The following is a 10,165-nucleotide window of genomic DNA, read 5'->3' as shown; positions in this document are numbered from 1 at the left end:
CCTTAGGGAAGGAATTCCACATCTTTACCTGGTTTGGCCTGTGTGTGACTCCACATAGACTGGGACTGCCATAGTGTTAAGGAATGGAGAGGAATTTGTTGAGTGTGTACAAGAAAATTTTCTGATTCAGTATGTGGATGTACCTACTAGAGAAGGTGCAAAACTGACCTACTCTTGGGAGATAAGGCAGGGCAGGTGACTGAGGTGTCAGTGGGGGAGCACTTTGGGGCCAACAACCATAATTCTATTAATTTTAAAATAGTGATGGAAAAGGATTAACCAGATATAAGAGTTGAAGTTCTAAATTGGAGGAAGGCCAATTTTGATGGTATTAGGCAAGAACTTTCAACAGCTGATTGGGCACAGATGTTCGTAGGTAAAGGGACAGCTGGAAAATGGCAAACCTTCAGAAATCAGAAAATGAGAGTCCAGAGAAAGTATATTCCTGTTGGGGAGAACGTAAATGCTGGTAGGTATAGGGAATGCTGGATAACTGAAGAAATTGCGGGTTTGGTTAAGAAAAAGAAGGAAGCATATGTCAGGTATAGACAGGATAGATGAAGTGAATCTTAAGAAGAGTATAAAGGCAGTAGGAGTATACTTAAGAGTGAAATCAGGAGGGCAAAAAGGGGACATGAGATAGCTTTGGTAAATAAAGCTAAGGAGAATCCAAAGGGTTTTAACAAATACATTAAGGACAAAAGGGCCCCTCAAAGATCAGCAAGGTGGCCTTTGTGTGGAGCCGCAGGAGATGGGGCAGATACTAAATGAGTATTTTGCATCATTATTTACTGTGAAAACGGACATAGAAGATATAGAATGTAGGAAAATAGATGGTGACATCTTGAAAAATGTCCATATTACAGAGGAGAAAGTGCTGGATGTCTTGAAACGCATAAAAGAGGATAAATCCCCAGGACCTGATCAGGTGTATCCTAGATCTCTGTGGGAAGCTAGGGAAGTGATTGCGGAGCCTCTTACTGAGATATTTGTATCATCGATAGTCACAGGTGAGGTGCTAGAAGACTGGACGTTGACTAACGTGGTGCCACTGTATAAGAAAGGTGGTAAGGACAAGCCAGGGAACTATAGACCAGTGAGCCTGATGTCGGTGGTGGGCAAGTTGCTGGAGGGAATCCTGAAGGACAGGATGTACATGTATTTGGAAAGGCAAGGACTGATTAGCTGAAACTTTATTGCTGGAACAGCACAGCAGGTCAGGCAGCATCCAGGGAACAGGAGATTCGACGTTTCGGGCACATGCCCTTCTTCAGGACTGATTAGGAATAGTCAACATAGCTTTATGCATGGGAAATCATGTCTCACAAACTTAATTGAGTTTTTTGAAAAAGAAACAAAGAGGTTTGATGAAGGCAGAGCAGTAGATGTGATCTATATGGACTTCAGTAAGGCATTTGACAAGGTTTCCCCATGGGAGACTGGTGAGCAAGATTAGATCTCATGGAATACAGGAGAACTAGCCATTTGGATACAGGACTGGCTCAAAGATAGAATACAGAGGGTGATGGTGGAGGGTTATTTTTCAGACTGGAGACCTGTGACCAGTGGAGTACCACAAGGATCGGTGCTGCATCCACTACCTTTCATCATCTGTATCAATGATTTGAATGTGAGCATAAGAGGTATAGTTAGTAAGTTTGTTGATGACACCAAAATTGGAGATGTAGTGGACAGGTTACCTCAGATTACAACAGGATCTTGATCAGATGAGCCAATGGGCTGAGAAGTGGCAGGTGGAGTTTAATTTAGATAAATGCGAGGTGCTGTATTTTAGGAAAGCAAATCTTAGCAGGACATATACATTTCATAGTAGATCCTGGGGAATGTACAGTACAGGACATTGGTTAGGCCACTGTTGGAATATTGCGTGCAATTCTGGTCTCCCTATTGGAAACTTGTTGTGAAACTTGAAAAGGTTCAGAAAAGATTTACAAGGATGTTGCCAGGGTTGGAGCCGCAACATGACCTCCCAACTCCTGTACTCAATACTCTGACCAATACAGGAAAGCATACCAAACGTCTTCTTAGATCCTGTTGTAATTGGTGGCAGCCCTCTTCGCGGTCCAACACACCTCTCATTTTGGTATCATCTGCAAACTTACTAACTGTACCTCTTATCCTCGCATCCAAATCATTTATGTAAATGACAAAAAGTAGAGGGCCCAGCACCGATCCTTGTGGCACTCCACTGGTCACAGGCCTCCAGTCTGAAAAACAACCCTCCACCTCCCTCTGTCCTCTACCTTTGAGCCAGTTCTGTATCCAAATGGCTAGTTCTCCCTGTATTCCATGGACTCTGGCAGGGAACTAGAGCACCCCAAGGAAACCCATGCAGACATGGGGGAAACATGCAGATTCCGCACAGACAGTCACCTGAGGCTGGAATCAAACCCAGTTCCCTAGTGCATGAAGCACTGTGTCACCTCTTCATGTTGCAATCTAGAATTCTAACACTCTCTTCCCTTCTAAGCCGTTGACGCTAGGGGTCAGTTGAAGTGGTCATACCTGAAGTTTTTCTTACGAAAGTGTATTAAGTGGAACTAGGTAAATCACTGATTGAGCTGTTCTTTTATATAATGGTGGGGGAAGTGACTTTTTTTTAATAAAGAAACACATCAAGAGAGGGGTGAGTTTCTGAGGATGCTTGACAGTGAGCAAAAAGATGTTTCTCCTCCTGGGAAATCTTGAACTCGGCATTTAAAGATAAAGGATAAAGGAGGAGAAGCTGGATAGACTGGGACTGTTTCCCTAGAACATAAAAGGTTGAGGGGTGACCTTCTAAAGGTTTATAAAATCATGAAGGGCAAGGATAAGGTCAATAGCAAAGATCTTTTTACTAGGTTGGGGGAGTTCAAAACGAGGGGGCATGTTTTTAAGGGAGAGGAGAAATATTTAAAAGTGACCTGAGGGGCAACTTTTTCACACAGAGAGTGGTGCATGTATGGAATGAGCTGCCAGAGGAAGCGGTGGAGGCTTGTACAACTACAGCATTTAAGAGGCTTACGGATGGGTATATGTATAGGAAGGGCTTAGACAAATATGGGCCAAGTGCTGGCAGATGAGACTAGGTTAGGATATCTGGTTGCCATGCACACGTTGGACCAAAGGATCTGTTTCCGTGCTGCACGTCTCTATGACTCGATGACCCCTCAATGACGTACACTGAAGTGAGAAAAGTCACAGCGTGTGCAGCCTCATTTATAACTGAAACCCTCCATTCCCAGCAATGTCCTGGTAAATCTTTTCTGAACCCTCTCCAGCTTAACAATATCCTTCCATAACACGGCCACCAGAACGGGACACAGTACTCTCAAAGTGGCCTCACCAATGTCCTGTACAACCTCAACATGATGTTCTAACTCCCAATACTCCACAAAGTCTGAATAATAAAGGCAACTGTATTAAATACCTTCTTAACCACCCTGTCTACAGGAAACACAAACTTTGAAGAATTATATACCTGAACCCCTAGGAGTCTTTGTTCTACAGCACTACCAAGGACCTTACCATTAATTGTGTAAGTCCTGCCCTTTTTTGTTTTACCAAAATGCAATACCTCTCACACATCCAAACTAAAATCCATCTGCCACTCCTCAGCCATTGGCCCAGGAGGCTTGACTGGATCTTACCCCATCTAAACAGTACCATTGATCTGCTGCTAAATGTGATAGTTTGACAAAATCTTCATGTCTGAAAAGAAATTTTGACCTGTTTTGAGTTTTTTTCCACGTGGGCCAGGAGGAGTTTTCTAATCCTCCAGGACTATGCTGGAGGCAAAGAGAATTTCAAGCAAATGATTAACTTTATTTTTCCTTAAAGACTTTATTTTATTGGTTATATAAATATAGAAGCTGGAGTTAAAAACTGTCGGAGTAGTTTGGGCAGCTGGAGAGTGGACAGAACCTCCAGGAATACATCCGACCGAAGTTGGTAAAGTTGAGAGGGGAGGAAGAGAGGGAACAGGCAGGGAGGAGAAGAGGGGAGATGGAGAAGAGAAGGGAAGAGGGAAGGAGGCAGGAAGGGGAAGCGAAGAGAAGAGAGAGGGAGGGCATTGAGTTGATATTAGTCAGGTTTTCTCAAACTCTAACTCTGCACTGGACATTTCTTCAATTCCCGACTCAACCTTTTCTCCTCTTCGATGAGTAGCCTCCAGATCTTCTTCAGATCTTCCAACCCTCGGAGGTTTTTGGACAGCTCTCCCTCTTGAATGATTATTCTGTAGCAGACAAGATCAGTATTTGATGGGATTCCTTGGTCATCTGGAACAATGTCACTTACCCTGTCCTCTGGACTACATAAACATGCCTCCCCTCCTGTCAGTGTCCATAAGTCAGTTAGGGAGAGGACAGTTTGGGCCGTTGGGCTGAATGAGGGAGGTGACGAAAATAGTCAGGGCTCCAGCTCCCTCTGGAGTTGGGAACAGTACCCTTGCTCAGCTTCACTACCACAAAGGCCAGACTGGAAAGAAACACATTCAGTAGCACATGAGGGAGGGGACGATGTGCTACACAGTTAAGAATTACACAGAACATAATTGGCAGCAACAACATACAACCGTCTCACGTGTCGGCCAATCGCAGCGCACCTTTGTTTCTCTGCAATCTGATTGGCCCACTCCAGCACATCCAGTAGATGGTTGCGATATTTTCTGAGGATCATGGCTTGGGCCAGCTCTTGTTCCAGGTGGTTGCTTAGTTGCCATCGGAGGGACAGAGTTTGATTCTGCAGGTTCTGGTGGTAACTGTACTTGGTCCTAAAACAAAGAACGGACATGTGGGAGTAGTGCAAGAGGTTACTGTGCAACATGCAAATTGGGTACTCTGCAACATCATTGCAGGAAGTGATGCTGCACCATGTAGCATGACTGAAATCTTGCTCTCTCACAGCCTGGTGGCAAGGTGAAGCCTCAGTTAACTCTTATTTACATATATAACAAAAGGTAATGTTTTAATCATACTCAGCAGACTCCTAGGTTTTCATTAGCAATACAATGCTAAGGAAAGATGGTAGGATAGTCACTGGACTGGTATCCCAAAATCCCCAAGAAGGAGACATGGGTTCAAAGTCCATGGCAGTGAGTGGAATTTAAACTCAATTGATAAATCCAGAATTGAAAGTTAATCTCAGTTATGGTGACCATGACAGCAATTATTGATTGTTGTTAAGAAAACCCCTATCTGGTTCACCAATGCCCTTTTAGTGAAGGAAGTCTGCCATTTGGTCTGGCCTCTGTGTGACTCTAGACCCAGAGTAAATGCAGTTCACTCTTATAAAATCCATTCTTTCATGGGATGTGGACACCTCTGGCATTTGTTGCTCATGTGCCCTTGAACTGAGCAGTTCTCTCGGCCATTTCAGAGGGTAGTTATGTGTCAACCAGACAGGTATTTCTTCACCCAGAGGGTGGGGAGCCTGTGGACGTACCTGCCACAGAAAGCAGTTGAGACCAACACATTATTTTCAGGAAGGAGTTGGATATAGTCATACATCACAGGAACAGATTCTTCAGTCCAACAAGTCCATGCCAACCAAGTTTCCCAAACTTACAGACAGTACAGTGGCTCAGTGGTTAGCACTGCTGCCTTATAGCACCAGGGTCCCAGGTTTGGTGACCCTGGTGCTATGAGGCTGAGTGACTGTGTGGAGTTTGCATATTCTCCCTGTGTCTGCGTGGGTTTCCTCTAGGTGCTCTGGTTTCCTCCCACAATCCAAAGATGTACAAGCCAGGTGAATTGGCCATGCTAAATTGCCCATAGTGTTAGGTGCATTAGTCAGAGGAGAGTGGGTTACTCTTCAGAGGGTCAGTGTGGACTGGTTGGGCTGAAAGGCCTGTTTCCGTACTGTAGGGAATCTAAACTGGTCCCACTTGGCTCATAACCCTCCAAACCTTTCCTATTCATGGTCCATATCAAAATGTCTTTTAATCATTGTAACTATAGCTGCATCTACTACTTCCTCTGGCAGTTCATTCCACACACAAACCATCCTCTGTGTGAAAAGGTTACCCGTCAGGTCCCTTTTAAATCTTTATCCTCTCACCTTAAACCAATGCTTTCTAGTTTTGAACTCTCATATCTTAGGAAAAAGACACTTGCTATTTACCTTATCGATGTCCCTCACGGTTTTATAACCTATAAGGTCACCTCTCAAACTTCTACGCTCCAGTGAAAAAAGACCTAGCCTATTCAGCCTCTCCCTATAACTCAAACCCTCCATTCCCGGTAGCATCCTTGCAAATCCTTTCTGAGTTCTTTCCAATTAAATAATTTCCTTCCTATAGCAGGGCGAGCATAACTGTGCACAGTACCCTGGAGGGTTTTAGGGCTAAGCTGATCAAAGGGTATGGACTAAAAGCAGGAACAATCATGATCATATTGAATGGTGAAGAAAGCTTAACAAGGCAAATGGCCTACACCTATTCCTATTTTCTATGCTTTTCGAACCATGTTGCTGTGGGTCTGGAGTCACATGTAGGCCAGATCAGGTAAGGATGGCAGATTTCCTTCCCTAACAAACATTAGGGAAAAATTAGTTTTTACAATTTTCCAGCTCCCATTTTGGAGATTGGTTTTCATATTAATTTAAATTTCACCAGTTGCTGTAATAGGATTCAAATCCATGTCCCCACATTAGGCTCGGGGTCTGGATTATTATCCCATGGACATTAATGTCATGCTACCATCTGCCCCATTCTGTTAGAGGCCATTTACAGGATGGGCATTGAGTGTTAGTCCTGTCAGCAACAACCAACGGTATTAGACTGAGCGAAGGGAATGCCAAAAGATGGTGGGGGGGGCGGGGAGATGAGAGAGGCAAGGTGATAATCCACAGCTCTTACCCCTACGGCCAACCCAGCTTTAAGTACCTCTCTCCATTCTCCTGTCCAGAAACCTGCTCAGTCACTGGGGTGGCACGTAATTCAACAAGATGAGAAAATACTTTGAGGAGAATGCAGTAGACTCTGACCTGACTTCATAACCAAAGCTGAAAACGTCCAGGAATGGCAGAAACTTAAACATTGGGGACAGGAGGTCATCATTTGGCCCTTCATGAAAATTGCGAACTCATCTTTCCTCCTTCTCAATACTCGGGCATCGCAGAATAAACCCATTCTGAGAATATGAGAATCGTAAGACCAGCATTAATTGCCTATCTCTGAGTCCCCTTGAGAATATGGTGGTGAGTTGCTCCAGTCTATGTAGCTGTATCCATCGAGCTGTCAAGTGGAACATCCCAACAATAGCCAACCAGCAACAATGAAGGAATGGTAAGTCAAGGTGTCACATCGTTTTGGGTGATGGTGGTGCTCCCAATAGGGGCCAGCAGGAAAGCAGGTTCGAGGGGCCAGATGCTCTTATTTCTAAGGGTCTCTTATTTAAGGTGATGGAGAGGATGGCCAGTCAGTTTTCTCCTAGATATTGTCGAGCTATTTGAGGGCTGCACAGAAACAGGCCTTTTGACTGAAGTGACTCATATTGGTGTTAAAACCTCATACAATTCCCCTCATCACACCCTAGTAAAATATCCTCCCATCCCTCATGTATAAACCTAGTTTTTCTAATTGTTACTATTCGCAGCAACTATATCATTTTGTCATGTTTATCACGAATGGAATCACTGTTTGGCTAAGTCAAGTTTCTTCCGAATGAGTAGATTTACTTGTGATTTAGTCAAACACACCCACTCACTCACAGACCCTGTATGTCCATCCCATCAAATATTGCTATAACTTTAAAAACCTCAATCAGGTAACCCAGCGGTTTACTCTGAGGAAAGCACTGCACGCTGTCGGGCATACCTGAGAGATACAACTACGTGGTCTGAGAAGGTTGCCTTTACTGATTCTGCATCCATTTTGGAACGTAGAATCCAGAACCATCCACAGCATTTGATGTTTATAGTTTTGCACTGATCAGGATAAAATTGCAAGAATACCCAAATCTCAAAGGGAGCAACAATTTATATTGCATGGAAAGCCAGTGCTGATTGGTTGGCAGCTGGGGAGAGCCTTTCCCACAAAAGGTGCACCAGGGAAGAGTTAACAGCTAAGTCTTTTGTTTTTGGTCTAAGATGGGACTCAAACAAGAGGATGAAATCACAACAGACATTACAAACTTGCTGCTGCCCTTAAAAGTCCTTATTACCTGCACACATCCCAGACTCCGAGTGGCATCTTCAGATCAAGCTGGGCTACAGCCTCGAATTCTGCCACCCGCTCATTGACACAGTCAGTCAGGCGGGCCCAGTAAGTTGCCAGCAGCTTGAAGCCCAGGCCCCTTCCCAAGAAGGCAAACAAACATTGGAAACACCTCAGCAGCAGCTTGATGGAGGGCATGGCTTTGAGCCTCTCACAGCCACGGACAGTCCATGTGTAAAACACTTCGTCCACTGCCACTGTCAGCCGGTCAATCTTCTGGAAGTGTTCCAGCATTGTGCCTGGCCCCTTTGAGAGAAACTCGCTCGCTTACTGCCTGCAGAGCACCAGGCTGAAGGGGCAGAGCTGGGGGTGGGGGCTTCTCAGAAGGGGGTGTCGGCTCATGTTGTTTACTTCCAAAAGAGGAGATTCTAGAATGGAGTGATATGAATTTCAGAGGAAACAGAGTCAGTGGTGAGGGGGCACAGGTTCCAGAGGACAATAAGGAAGACCCAGGAAACCACTCCACTCACAGAAAACTGGAATAGGAGTCAACAATGGGTCATGTTAGGATGGTCTCTACCAGGCAGAGGACTCCAGTTGGATTAACCTTTTCCTGGTGAAGACAGAAGCAAGCCCAGCTGCAACGATTTCAAAGTTGAATTTCCCATGTGTCAAACAGTCCAGTCTAAGTCATAGAATCAACAAGTACAGAAACATATCCTTTGGCTCAACTCGTCCATGCCAACCAAGCTTCCAAAACTGAATTAGTCCCATTTGCCTGCGTTTGGCCCATATCCCTCTAAATCTTTCCTATCCATGTACCTGTCCAAATGTCTTTTAAATTTTGTCATTGTACTCAGGTCTAGCATTTCCTCTGGCAGTTTGTTCCATCAATGCAGCACCCTCTATATGGAAAACATGCCCCTCAGATTCCTTTGAAATCTTTCTTCTCTCAACTTCAACCTATGCCCTCTAGTTTTAGACTCCCAAATCTCTAGGGAAGAGATCTTGGCTATTCCCCTGATCTACACCTCATGATTTTTTAAACCTCTATAAGGTCACCCCTCAGCTTCCTAGACTCTAGCCTATGCAGCTACTGCTTATGACTCAAAACCTCCAGCCTCAAGAACAGCCTTGTAAATCTTTTCTGCACCTGTTCCAATTTAATAACATCCTTCCTATAGCAGGGCGACCAGAATTGTATACAGTACACCAACATCTTGTACAGCCACAACTCCTGTACTCAGTGCTGTGACCGATGAAGGCAAGTGCGCCAAACACCACCCTGTCAACCTGTGATGCCACTTTCAAGGAACTATGTACTTGCACCCCTAGGCCTGTTTGACAATACTCCCCAGGGCCCTGCCATTATCTGTACAAATCCTGCCCTGGTTTCCTAACAAAATGCAATATCTTACATTTATAAACTCCATCTGCCACTCCTTGGCCAACTTGATCAAGACCTCGTTGTACACTTAGATAATCTTCACTGTCCACTATACCATCCGTTTGGGTGTCATGCCTCCTATATTCCATATATAAATAGTTTATATATAAATGAAAAGTAGCAGATCAGCACCAATCCTTGTGGCACACTGCTGGTCACATGCCTCCAGTCCAAAAGACAACCATCGACCACCACCCTGTCTCCTACTGTCAAGCGGATTTTTTATCCAATTCATGGGCCGCATGGTGGCTCAGTGGTAAGCACTGCTGCCTCACAGTACCAGGGACCCAGATTTGATTCCCACTTCAGGCGATTGTATGTGGAGTTTGCACATTCTCCCCGTGTCTGCGTGGGTTTCCTCCGGGTGCTCTGGTTTCCTCCCACAATCCAACCATGTACAGGTCAGGTGAATTGGTCAAGCTAAAATTTCCTGTAGTGTTATGTGCATTAGCCAGGGGTAAATATAGGATAGGGCAATGGGTCTGAGTGGGTTACTCTTTGGAGGGTCAGTGTGGACTCGTTGGGCCGAAGGGCCTGTTTCCATACTGTAGGGAATCTAA

Source organism: Chiloscyllium plagiosum, chromosome 39 (assembly GCF_004010195.1).
Source record: "Chiloscyllium plagiosum isolate BGI_BamShark_2017 chromosome 39, ASM401019v2, whole genome shotgun sequence".
NCBI lineage: Eukaryota > Metazoa > Chordata > Chondrichthyes > Orectolobiformes > Hemiscylliidae > Chiloscyllium > Chiloscyllium plagiosum.
This window is presented reverse-complemented; position numbering follows the sequence as displayed.